The 12500-nt window shown below is 40.1% G+C and overlaps 1 protein-coding gene across 18 annotated transcripts in view; it reads right to left on the bottom strand.

Moving 5' to 3' along the window:
- Positions 1-12500, bottom strand: part of LOC123518691 (sodium-driven chloride bicarbonate exchanger-like) — a 328162-nt gene that overhangs the window by 283922 nt on the left and 31740 nt on the right. Inside the window, exon 2 of one of the 18 annotated variants that reach the window (XM_045279663.1) lies at positions 8555-8595. The exons of the other annotated variants lie outside the window; for them this stretch is intronic. The gene's annotated coding sequence lies outside the window, so the exon portion shown is untranslated. The remainder of the gene's footprint in view (positions 1-8554; positions 8596-12500) is intronic. 18 annotated transcript variants of the gene reach the window in all.

Raw genomic sequence — 12500 nt, 5'->3', positions numbered from 1 at the left:
CCTAGCCAACTTGAATCTATGAAAATCACTGTGAAGCAAGCTAACTGTGTTTAATTCAATGCCAGAAAGCGATATCTAAATCCATACAACGGTGTCATTGTACCGCTCAGTTATACGAGTCAAACACGAGAATTCATATAGTACCAGATGGATGTTCAAATACAACTTTAAGTTTACAGCTGTATTTCAAACACAAAATGCAAATTTTGTATCACTTATAAATTACTTTACATGATTTTGGCTGTCCACTTGCTCATCTCTTCTTCACACCTGTGAGTTTACGCCTCTTGTCATCACTCTGTGACCGTGTGTTACCTCCTGTGGCGACACCAGGCTGAGTTTCTTGGGTTGGACATCACTGTTGGGTCACCCGGACCCCTTAGAAACGCGGGTTGTTGCACTGCCAGTCCGGAACCTTTTTCAAGCTGCAACTTTTTACGTCACAATTCAACAAAGAGCTGCAAGTAGATGGCTACAAGTGCCATCCTAGTTGCTTTATCTTTTACTATAGAATGGAACGACTTGCTCCACATATCCCTCAACTCTAGTTGGTTCTTGATGTCTTTCTTGCTCTTCTAGTCACATTTCATTCAAGTTCTTGTTTCCTTGGCTATCATTATAGCACTTGCAATTCTTCCTCTCCAGCAAGAAACTCGTCGAGAAGAACAGCGAGCTGTAAACGATTTAATTCAGGAGACAGTGCGTGAGCCATTTCGTCTAAGATGCCCGCACAGGTTTGTTTACATGAGCCCCCCCCACGGGAGGCGCCCAAAAGCGTTGAAGAGCGCGCTCCGGGCGGGTCGGGTTTCCGGGGCGTTCTGGAACCCTCTAAGAAACTCAGCCCAGTTTGCGCTTGGCGTGGACATCACTGTTGGTGTCTTACTATCCCACCCCTTATATATGCCACAGATGTTGCACTAGCGTACTCTATATAATTGCATTAACAAAAATGCAACTTTTCTTTTTTTCCTTTTTAGGAAGACTATTTACAAAGCAAGGCGGGCATCACATCATTAACGCGCATAATAACATTTTCATGTGAGCCTCGACACAAGCTCTTCACACTTTCACTGTAAATCCATTGTTGGACAAAACTCTTTCAACAGCATTCACATTTCACTGTTTCATTGTCTCCACAGATATGTCAAAATGCCTGAACATGCACGTAACAATTATAACCCCTCACGCTTGGCTGCAGCGGTATCCCTAGCTGACTGACTTGAACCGAATGACTTAAGTGACTGTCCGTTGGTTAACCGTTGGCCGTCTTGCTGCTCGCCTGAGATTTTAAAATGACTCATTCGCAGTAGACATGGGTGTATACAACTTGCCACAAATATGTACATAATAATAATAATAATAATAATAATAATAATAATAATAATAATGTTTCCTCCAGGTAAAGATCAGCCGAGCCCTTAATCTGGTGTACCTCACAGCCTCCACAAATGCACACGCCTTCCTACTGCTGCGGTATTTAGTAATGATTAGCATTTCCTTAAAAAATGCACCTTATACTGTATAAAACTTTACAAAATTATAACTTTAACAGTCAGCTGCCGCGTACTACCAGTCGACCGTTTTGGGTATGTTACTGCAATGGCGGCGCGGCTCCGCAGTCCCGCATCAAATCCAGATCTACTGTTATCTGTGGTCCAGGTAATCTAAAATCACTTCTATGATAACTTCTATAATTGCAGATCATTCCAGCATATTCAATAGAGGTAAGATAAGAGTTAATACCATTTTGCTCTTTAATGTCGAAGTAATTAAATGAACACATCCCAAAAAGCAACTTATAAACATTATCTAATGACTGAAGGTATAATCATCTAAAGTGCCTTAATAATAATCCTTTATTTTTCATAAGCCCATCCTCTGTAACAACTGCTAAAATAGAAGGCTAATCATAGGTCACTTAAACTAACCCATCTGGCTATGATGGTGTGTTTCATAAAATACCGAGGCATTTTCTAATTTTGTCAATCCCATCATCTTACAATATCAACTATAGACTGTCTTCAACTCCACCGCAATGTTGTGTGCCTTATAATTTTCTATCACTATTTCTGCATGACAATTATTTGTCTGAACTTACTAACTGCCTACCAGCTCCCACAGCACAATACCTTCCTACTTAATTAAGGGAGAAGTATAACAGCACAGCTCCATAACTAAGCAGGCCTCCATTTTTATATTTCTTCCTGCTCATCTATTTAGCTATTTATTCATTTATCTACTTATTGGGTAAAAAACAATTAAACATTTTTTCTCTCTCGCTTTGCCCTTTGCCGACCTCCTTCACGCATAGAAAAAATAAGTTGTCAATCTGTCTGTTGTCTCTCAGAGGTAGCTGAGCAGGCTTTCCTGTTGTGACGTGCAAGCAGGCATACATCTGCTTCATTAGGCAGATTTCTGACTGCAAACACCTGCTCTCCTACAACCTCCAGACAGCACAAGGCAGTGTGTGTGTGTGTGTGTGTGTGTGTGTGTGTGTGTGTGTGTGTGTGTGTGTGTGTGTGTGTGTGTGTGTGTGTGTGTGTGTGTGTGTGTGTGTGTGTGTAATTCACTTCGGTCGCCTCCTGGTCACCCAGCCAGTCTTCCCCATTACGGATCGAGCTCAGAGCTCATAGACCGATCTTCGGGTAGGACTGAGACCACATCAACACACAACACACACCGGGAAAGCGAGGCCACAACACCTCGAGTTACATCCCGTACCTATTTACTGCTAGGTGAACAGGGGCCACACATTAAGAGGCTTGCCCATTTGCCTCGCCGCTTACCGGGACTCGAACCCGGCCCTCTCGATTGAGTTGATTTTGTGTGTGTGTGTGTGTGTGTGTGTGTGTGTGTGTGTGTGTGTGTGTGTGTGTGTGTGCGCGCGCGCATGAGTGGAAGGAAGTTGTAGTGTGAGTGCGTGTCACGCTGTACAGTGGTAGGTGACGTAATCTAGTTCCGTCTTCGTGTCGTAATCCTTGGAATGGGAAAATTTCTGATGGGTGAGGAAACACGACACACACACACACACACACACACACACACACACACACACACACACACACACACACACACACAGGGAGAGAGAGAGAGAGAGAGAGAGAGAGAGAGAGAGAGAGAGAGAGAGAGAGAGAGAGAGAGAGAGAGAGAGAGAGAGAGAGAGAGAACTAGATAAGCAGACACAAAAACTTTGACAGAAATTAGTTAGTTAGTTAGTTAGTTAGTAGTAGTAGTAGTAGTAGTAGTAGTAGTAGTAGTAGTAGTAGTAGTAGTAGTAGTAGTAGTAGTAGTAGTAGTAGTAGTGGTGGTGGTGGTGGTGGTGGTGGTGGTGGTGGTGGTGGTGGTGGTGGTGGTAGAAGTGGTAGTGTATTGTAAGAAAATTGTCATATGATTGAAAATAACGACAGACTTTAGAAAAATATATAAAAGAGTTTGAAGAAAGATATGTTGACAGTGGGGAGGGGAGAAAGAAGGGGGAATGAGGGAGATCAAGGAGGAAAAGAGGGGAGAGAGGGAGAGAGAAGAGAGGGTCGGGAGCAGTGGGAGGAATAGATCACAGGAGAGGAGAGGGAGGAGAGAGACAACATCAGAATCAGCAGCAGCAGCAGCAGAAGCAGCAGTGTCAAACAAGGTCGGCTGTTTAACCTCTGTCAAGGTCAACACGCAGTATCTCTCTCTCTCTCTCTCTCTCTCTCTCTCTCTCTCTCTCTCTCTAAATCAATCACTAGCACTGTATATTCACTTACCTTTAAATATCTATCTCTCTCTATCTATCCATCCATCAATTATATCAGCATTGTATAGCATCCTGCCCCCTATCCCCTCTCTCTCCCTCCTTTTCCTCCTCTACCTCCTCCACCTCTCTTATCCAGAAGGTGAAGTAGAGAGCAGAGCGGGAGACTGAGTGGAGGCTGCTGACTTACTCCCCCCACATCCTCCATTTCTCCTCCTCCTCCTCCTCCTCCTCCTCCTGAACTGGAAAAATCTGCATTTTCTTGCGCTTCTTATCTCGAATGTTTCTCTCATTTGGCAACGATGATGATAATGATGATGATGATGATGATGATATAATACTAATACTAATACTAATAATAATAATAATAATAATAATAATAATAACAATAATTATAACAACAACAATAACAACAACAATAATAATAACAATAATAATAATAATAATAATAATAATAATAATAATAATAATAATAATAATAAAATCAGCAACAACAATGACAATAACAATAATAGCAATAACCCAAAACAACAATACCCATTACTATTATTACTATTTTTCATTAATATTACTATCATTATCGTTACTATTATTATCATCATTATTATTGATGTTGTTATTGTCGTTGTTGTTGTTAATGTTGTTGCTTCATGTTATCATTATTATCAATATTCATTACTATCATTATCATTTTTATCATTAACATTATCACTATTATATTATCATTATTATATTATTATCATTATTGTTACTATTATCATTATTATCAATATTATTATTATCATTATTATTATCATCATTATCATTATCACTGTTACTATCAACATGATCATCATCATCATTACCATCATCATTATCACCACCATTATTACCATAGTCATCACAAACACATCGTCATGACCCTAACAATGTGAACCTCAAATAAAAGTGAAAACTAATTAACGCATTTTCCCTGCAACGCACACCCAATGGCCAGCCACTGTGTTTCTTCCTCTCCTTTCCTTACATGTTTCTTTTTTCTCTTTCGTTCTCAGCAAGATTATTCCTCCTTCCTTCCTTCCTATTGCGCCCATTCTTTCTCTTCTTTCTTTTTTCCTTTCACATTTCTTTTTTCTTTCCTTTTTGCCATCAATGATTTTCCTTCCTTTCAATTCAATTTCCATTCCTTATGCTATCAATGTTTTTTTTTTCCCTTCCATTTCTTTTCTCGTGCCATCAAAGTTTTTTTTCCCTTTCTTTCCCTTCCTCCTGGCATCAATGTTTACTTCCGTTTTTCTTTCCATTTTCTTTCTTCCTGCCATCATTGTCCTTCTTTTTCCCTCCCTTTCCTTTACTTTCCCTTCCTTAGATATTTCCAATTCCTTGCAAAGACTATTCCTTCGTTTCTCATTTATTTTTTCCCTTGCTCATTTTCTTCTCTTCCTTGCCATCCTTTTCGTCCCTTTCCTTCCTTTCCTTTCCCGTCTCTTATATGATCATTCCTCTCATTTCCATCCTTTCTTTTTTCTATTTTACTTTCATTTCCATTTCTCTCTTGTCAGTGATGTCCTACCTTTTCCCTCTCTACTCCTTTCCTTTCTTGCTTTTTCGTTTTTTTCGTTTTTTTTTTTATCTTTCTTTTCTGCTTCATATACGAGTATCTCATCTTAATCCTTACTAAGTACATATTACATTTTTTTCTCTGTTTCTTAATCTTTCCAGCCTTTTCGTAGATATCTCTCCTTTTCTTTATTTCTTTTCTTTCTGACCCTGTATTGTATGCTTTCATTGCTTCATTCTCTCCTTTTCTGAGCCTTCTATTGGTATTTTCCCTTTTTTGCTTTCTTCTTCTTTCGTTCTTAATTATTTTTTTCTTTCTCGGTCTCCTGCTGATATCTTTTCCCTTTTGCTTTCCTCTATTCTCTTCGTTAACCATGTCCTCATTTTTCCTGCCCTGCCAATAATGCCCTCACGTTTCTCTCCCTCCCTCCCTCCCTCCCTCCCATAATGCCCTCACGTTTCTCTCCCTCCCTCCCTCCCTCACTCCTTCTCTCTCTCCAGCTGGCCTCTCTCCAATACAACTGTCTTGCCTTTCCCTCCCGTGGTATACTAGTGTCCATTGCATTTTTTTTTTTTTTTTTTTTGTTTGTTTCCTTAACCGACGGTTCTTCCTTTCCGCCCTTGTCAGTTCACGTCTATCGCCCGTCTGTTCTTTTCCTCCGCCTCCTTCCTTCCTTCCTTTCTTCCTTCCTTCCTTCCTTACTTGCTTTCTTACTTAATTACTTACCTATTTTTCTTATTTTTACCTTTCTTTATTACTTCCTTTCTTATTTTTTTTTTCCTTTCTTCTTGCTTTTTGCTTTTCATGCTTCACTACTTTCTTCCTTCTTTCCTTCCTTCCTTCCTCTTTCATTCTTCCCTCAACCGATGAGCTCCTCCGTTTTTACTTCATGCTAAATCAAACTCCTTCTCTTTCCTGTTCACCTCCTCCCCCTCTCTCGCTCCCTTTCTCATCCTTCTTACTACCACCACCACCCCCACCACCACTGACACTGACGACTTGCTCTTATCTACACTGTGAGAAATAATGAAAAGCAGGGAGGAGACACCGCCAGACCACTGCACTAATTGGCACTCGTCCGTGCAACAAACCCAGTGGGCGTGAGGCTTAAAGAATTCATGAGTATACAAACATATCAAGCTAAATTAAGTGTTGAACCAAATATAAAACCTGTGTGTGTGTGTGTGTGTGTGTGTGTGTGTGTGTGTGTGTGTGTGTGTGTGTGTGTGTGTGTGTGTGTGTGTGTGTGTGTGAAGTATATAGTAAGAGATTAGATTAATACATAAACAGAAGTGAATATATGATTGGAAATATGTATATGTAAGAAAACAGTGTAAATATAAATACGTAGGAAATTGTAGGTAAATCATTAGGAAGCATATAGCCATGGAACCTTCAAGCTATACAAACTAGCATTAATGATGGAGGTATACAGGTAAGTGGCCCCAGCGATTACTTAATAAACACACGTGTGGACTACATATCTTACGTGAAGATAGCAAGATAGGTACGCACATAAATCATAACTGTGTCAACAGAAGAGGGTGAGGCGTATCGACAAGGAAGCACACACACAAACACAATTAAGTTTGTAAACACATGTATGATTAGAAACACTTGTGTTTTTTCAGTGGATAAGGAAATGGATGCACAAATAAAATAGCGGTAAATAAATATACTGAAAGTTAAATCTATAAACGAAATATAAATATACAAGATAACAGACAAGCAAACATACAGGCAGAGACGTCATTCAAATTCGAAAAAAAAAAATTACAGCAGCGAAAGTCGCAAACAGGTAAATATTCCCCGCTTGACAACTGCTAATTAATATTCTCACAAGATATACACAGCCGGACTCGATTCATAATATTTGCTTTAATAATTTTTTCCCACTTCATATCACAGTGTCAGAGGGAGACACTTTTTGTTAGAGAGAGAGAGAGAGAGAGAGAGAGAGAGAGAGAGAGAGAGAGAGAGAGAGAGAGAGAGAGAGAGAGAGAGCTGAGACGCATCGAATGGAAGCTCTAGTTGTTATATTCGCTTTGCTCGAGCTTCGTCCAGGGAGCATCATCCACCAATCAGGACACTGACTGACTGAAGGTACCACGCAAACACGGCCCAGGAAACACTGAGGTGAAGGACCTCTTATCGACCTTCAGCTTTACATACAACATCTTAACTTCTCTCTCAACGTTTAACCCCTTCAGTACCATGCCGCGTTTCCATATTCATTCTAGGTACTATTTAGCGATTTCATACGGCTTCAGAAACATATGCGAGTATTAGAATAGTGAAGACTTGGTCCATTAATCTGTTTACCTCTATAGACTCTTTCTAATGCAAATATAATCGTCTAATCATACCTAAAAATCACGATAAGAATGTGTCTCAGTATAGAAGAGGTTAAATTTATCTTTTTTTCTCTGCCAACGTGTTCAGTTTTGTTTTTTTGTTTTTGTTTTGTTTTGTTCTGTTTTTCTCATTATGTTTTCTCATTCTTCAAAACAATTAACTCTTTTCTTCCAAAACCTTTTCAGTTTCTACATCGTCTTGTTAAGAAAGTAGAAAATAATGTTCAGCTTTTGTTCAGGATGTCCAGTGCCTGTTACTAAAAGTTAATTTAATCTTTGCTAATGTTTACTTCCTTTTTCAGTTTATTTACTGATGCGACGGAGTCTTGTATGGAGCTATGCGGCAGAGTATTCAGCTAACCCGGCACTGGGAATTCTTTATTCACTTTAATTCACTACTTTATATTGTCAAGATTAAATTATCAGACTTTTCACAAGGAACGCTGATGGGTACGACAAAAAGAATATTGTAATAGTGTACTTGTTTGTCTTCAGGAATACTCATTTGTCCTTATCAACGCAATGACAAAACCAAAACCTGCATTTCTGTATCCCAGTCCATGCAGGGTCGAGCAGAAAAGGTTCAATATTTAGCACACTGTACGAGTATTATTCCCTTCTTCTTCCAATTCCTCACATTTCTTTGTCCCTCTTTCTAACTGCGACGCCTTTTATTCATACCCCTTCCTTCTTTCCCGCCCTCTCATCAATGCCGCCCTATCATCTTCAAATGCAGACTATCCATTCCTCCCCCCATCCACTTGTTCTCACACCAGTGCCCTTCATCCCTTACTGTTTTAAAAATATACTCGCTTCACTCTCCCTTTCCTCCCTCCCTCTGTTTCTTCTTCGCGTTTTTCCCTCCCCTCCTCTCGTCCAAACACCCCTTTCCCTTCCTATAGCTGAGTCATCATAACGGGTACTCACCACCTCGACGCCTGCACAATCACGGAAGCTACGGCACGTACCTGAAAAAAGCAGAAAAAACGTTATAGAAATGTCATTCCTGGAACCTCATTTATTTTACTTTCATGACAGTTGTCTGGCTCCGTCCTTCCCCTGCGAGCCACTTACCCGGAGCGAAGCAGAGTGGATTGAGGATAGCAAAATATGTTCTCACGAGGCTTCAGTTGCTTTGGAATTGGATTGCTGCAGATGAAAAGGAAATGTGTGTGGGAGAGCTTTCGTAATGGTGTGGGAAGAGATTTGCGTCATTTGTGTGGGAGGAGGAACAGTTTTTAATGGTGCACACGAGAATTAGACAAACTGAACCTTCATACAGAGGGAACATTGCTTAACTGAGGATAACTTTTGGTGCATAATATAAAAGTACAATAAAGATTTACAGTGCACTAAGTCATTTGATAGAAACGAACATTACTCAGAGAATACGTTTAACAGATATATAGACTTCATACGAGTCTTTTTATGTTGTTAAATTGAAAGAAATAACGTCGATATATATATATATATATATATATATATATATATATATATATATATATATATATATATATATATATATATATATATATAAGAAGAAATGCAAGAGAGTAAAGTGGCATTGACGAGGAAATGATGGTGTGTCACTGAGGCAGGAAGGAGGGAAGTCTGTGACAGAATGCAATACAACAGATTTCAAATATGCATTATGTATTAACTTATATCACTTCATCGTGACCTTTATATTGACACGGCAAGAGATGGAAATTGAGATCAAAACGTACAAAGTGAGGAAATACCGGTTGTATAAATAAAGACATGGAATCGGGCAAGAGGCACGTTAGATTTTTCAATTAACCACAAGAATGCCTTGGGGACATAGAGATCCTTGATGGATGAGAGGGAGCGGTGGTGGTGGTGGTGGTGGTGGTAAGAATATGAGGGGGAAGGGACGGAATAGTGAAGCCTAACAGGTACCGTTGTCAAGGTGGCTCTCTCTCTCTCTCTCTCTCTCTCTCTCTCTCTCTCTCTCTCTCTCTCGTGTCACCTGTTTGATGACATGCAAGACTAGCAATAAACCTACATAGTTTGTCCAAAGTTAGAAAATAGGGTAACGATGACAATGATGATGATGATGATGATGATGATGATGATGATGATGAAAACAATCGTTTGTATTATCAATATCATCACTATTATTGTTGCAATGATAATAATGAACGACGACGACGACGACGACGGCAACAACAACAACAACAACAACAACAACAACAACAACAACAACAACAACAATCATTACCATCATGTGTGTGTGTGTGTGTGTGTGTGTGTGTGTGTGTGTGTGTGTGTTTTACGGTAAGGCCTATAACGCCTGTAGGCACACTTGAAGAGTGTATGGGAAGCGCTGTTCAGCTTCCGCCCATTACTGGCGCAGGCAATTTTATTTATAGTGGTACCCATATTAGGGCCCATATCACCACCCAAGGTCATCTTGGGTGTGTCTGTGTGTATGTTTTATTCACCACGGTCGTCTGTTGGTCACCCAGCCAGCCTTTCCCTTACGAAATGAGCTCAGAGCTCATCATACTGACCGATCTTCGGTAGGCCTGAGATCACATCGCACACCACATACACCGGGAATGCGAGGCCACAACCCCTCGAGTTACATCCCGTACTTATTTACTGCTAGGTTAACAGAGGATACACATTAAGAGGCTTGCCCACTTGCCTTGCCACTCGTGTGTGTGTGTGTGTGTGTGTGTGTGTGTGTGTGTGTGTGTGTGTGTGTGTGTGTGTGTGTGTGTGTGTGTGTGTGTGTGTGTGTGTGTGTGTGTGTGTGTGTGTGTGTGTGAGAGAGAGAGAGAGAGAGAGAGAGAGAAGCCTTCAGTGGTACTCTTATCACAATTGTATCACATTTTCAAAGAGGATTCACTGTTTCGGTAGAACTCTCTCTCTCTCTCTCTCTCTCTCTCTCTCTCTCTCTCTCTCTCTCTCTCTCTCTCTCTATATATATATATATATATATATATATATATATATATATATATATATATATATATATATATATATATATATATATATATATCCCATCCTACCCTACAACGTCCTGCCTTTCCTCGCCACCCTATTTGGCCCATGTGTTGTCATGCCTGGTGTCCTCTCAGTGCCTCACGCTGGCGGCGGCGAGCTACAGTGGCGGTTGGCTGGCTTCATCAGGCTATTCCCTTGTTCCCCGGGGGTTTCCCTGTTTTTTTTTTTTTTTTTTTTTTTCGAGCAACTAGAACATTTTCCTTATTTTTTCTTAACTTGGTTACTTTTCAGCCTACATTTTTTTTTTTTTATTGTACATGAGCGTTTTTCTCGATTTCTTAGCAGCTCACGGAAACTTGATCTGTACTATCTCCTTTAAGGTAAAACTTTTCCTGTCTTTCGTTGTTGCAAGGTCATCTAAGACTATTGTATCCATTTCCCCTTGGTGTTCAGCAGCGGGTATGTAACACAGGTCTGTCCAGAACCGTCTCGATGCACTGCATGAATACTTAAACCTGACTGCGGGAGTGCAATCGCTGCTGCGGCGCCCTGAGTCTGTCAATCAATCAGTCTGTTCCCAGGACGGCTGTACACACGAACGCACGGCCGGAAAATTAACCTCGATATCAGGATTGTAATGTGATTTGAGCGTCACCCGTTAAAATGTTTGATATCATTATTCAACTGCGCTAATTGCATTTTTATACCATACCAGTATATGTAAAGCACCAAATGCAGTTCCATCATCCTGAGATTTTAAGAGTGGCTGTAGGTGAGCGCTTTGAACAGTTCATTTTGGGAAGCTACGAAACTGTATAAGTTACTATGTTTTTGTTTTGTCAAACTTGATTATTATTTTTGCTTTCATTTTCTTTACCATCTGTGTGGTTTGCTTCTCATCAATTTAGTAAGGATACATGGTGCAACTCTAGACCACACCCGCGATTTTTTTTAATCAGCAACAAAGAGTAATCATGGCCAGTAAACAGTTTAGTGCTCAGTAAAATTCTTCAAGGTTTACTCAAATGTAATTGAAAAGAACAGTGTCTCTATCAATAAAGGAGTAACTTTTAATCACTTGAATGATCAGTTATGCCATAAGGACGCTTTGCATGTGGTAATGCCCAAGAGGAGCAGTGAGTGTCCCTGTCTGTTCATTTATTGATGCTTCTCCTGAATTCTGAAGGGAAATCCTTCACACAAGGAGCAAGTGTTAAAAACACTTTCACAAACTCTTCTGACTTGGGAATGGTTCTTTTTATGCACTGGCAAATTTTGAGATTTGTTCAATTGAGCATTTGCAATGACAGAATATATCTTGATTATCGTTCCTTTCACCACCATTATCGTTATTCTAATCGCTGTCATCATCGTTATCATCATCATCATCATCATCTGCACTAAATAAGAGGCAGACTGGCATCCAACAAACAGAACATAAAGGAAAGAGGTCAAGGATTATCCAATGACGCTATACAGACTCGGCCAATCATTCCCCATTCAGTTATGTGTGTTTTGTACATCCTGATTTCCTTATTGACGTCATGCTCCGGGACCGCACATGCTTCACAACACTCCACTGCACTCAACCCGCCAACGGTTCACATGTTCCCTCTTTTCCCGTCATTCACCACATTACCGGGAGCACGATATTTCACCACAGAGATCTTCCTCCCTTGTGGACACTTTCCTCCATGACTTATTCCTTCCACGACATTTTCCATCCTGGACATTTCCCCTCTACACAGTTTTTCCACCTGAACATTTTCTTCCACTAAATATTTTTCTTTTTGGGCATTTCTTCCTCCAGACATTTTTCTTCCTGGACATTTCTTCCTCGCTCATTTTCTCTCCAGGAATTATTTTACACCAGAAGTTTTGAAACACTAAAAATAAATGA

The sequence above is a fragment of the Portunus trituberculatus genome, chromosome 44 (assembly GCF_017591435.1).
Source record: "Portunus trituberculatus isolate SZX2019 chromosome 44, ASM1759143v1, whole genome shotgun sequence".
NCBI lineage: Eukaryota > Metazoa > Arthropoda > Malacostraca > Decapoda > Portunidae > Portunus > Portunus trituberculatus.
This window is presented reverse-complemented; position numbering and strand designations above follow the sequence as displayed.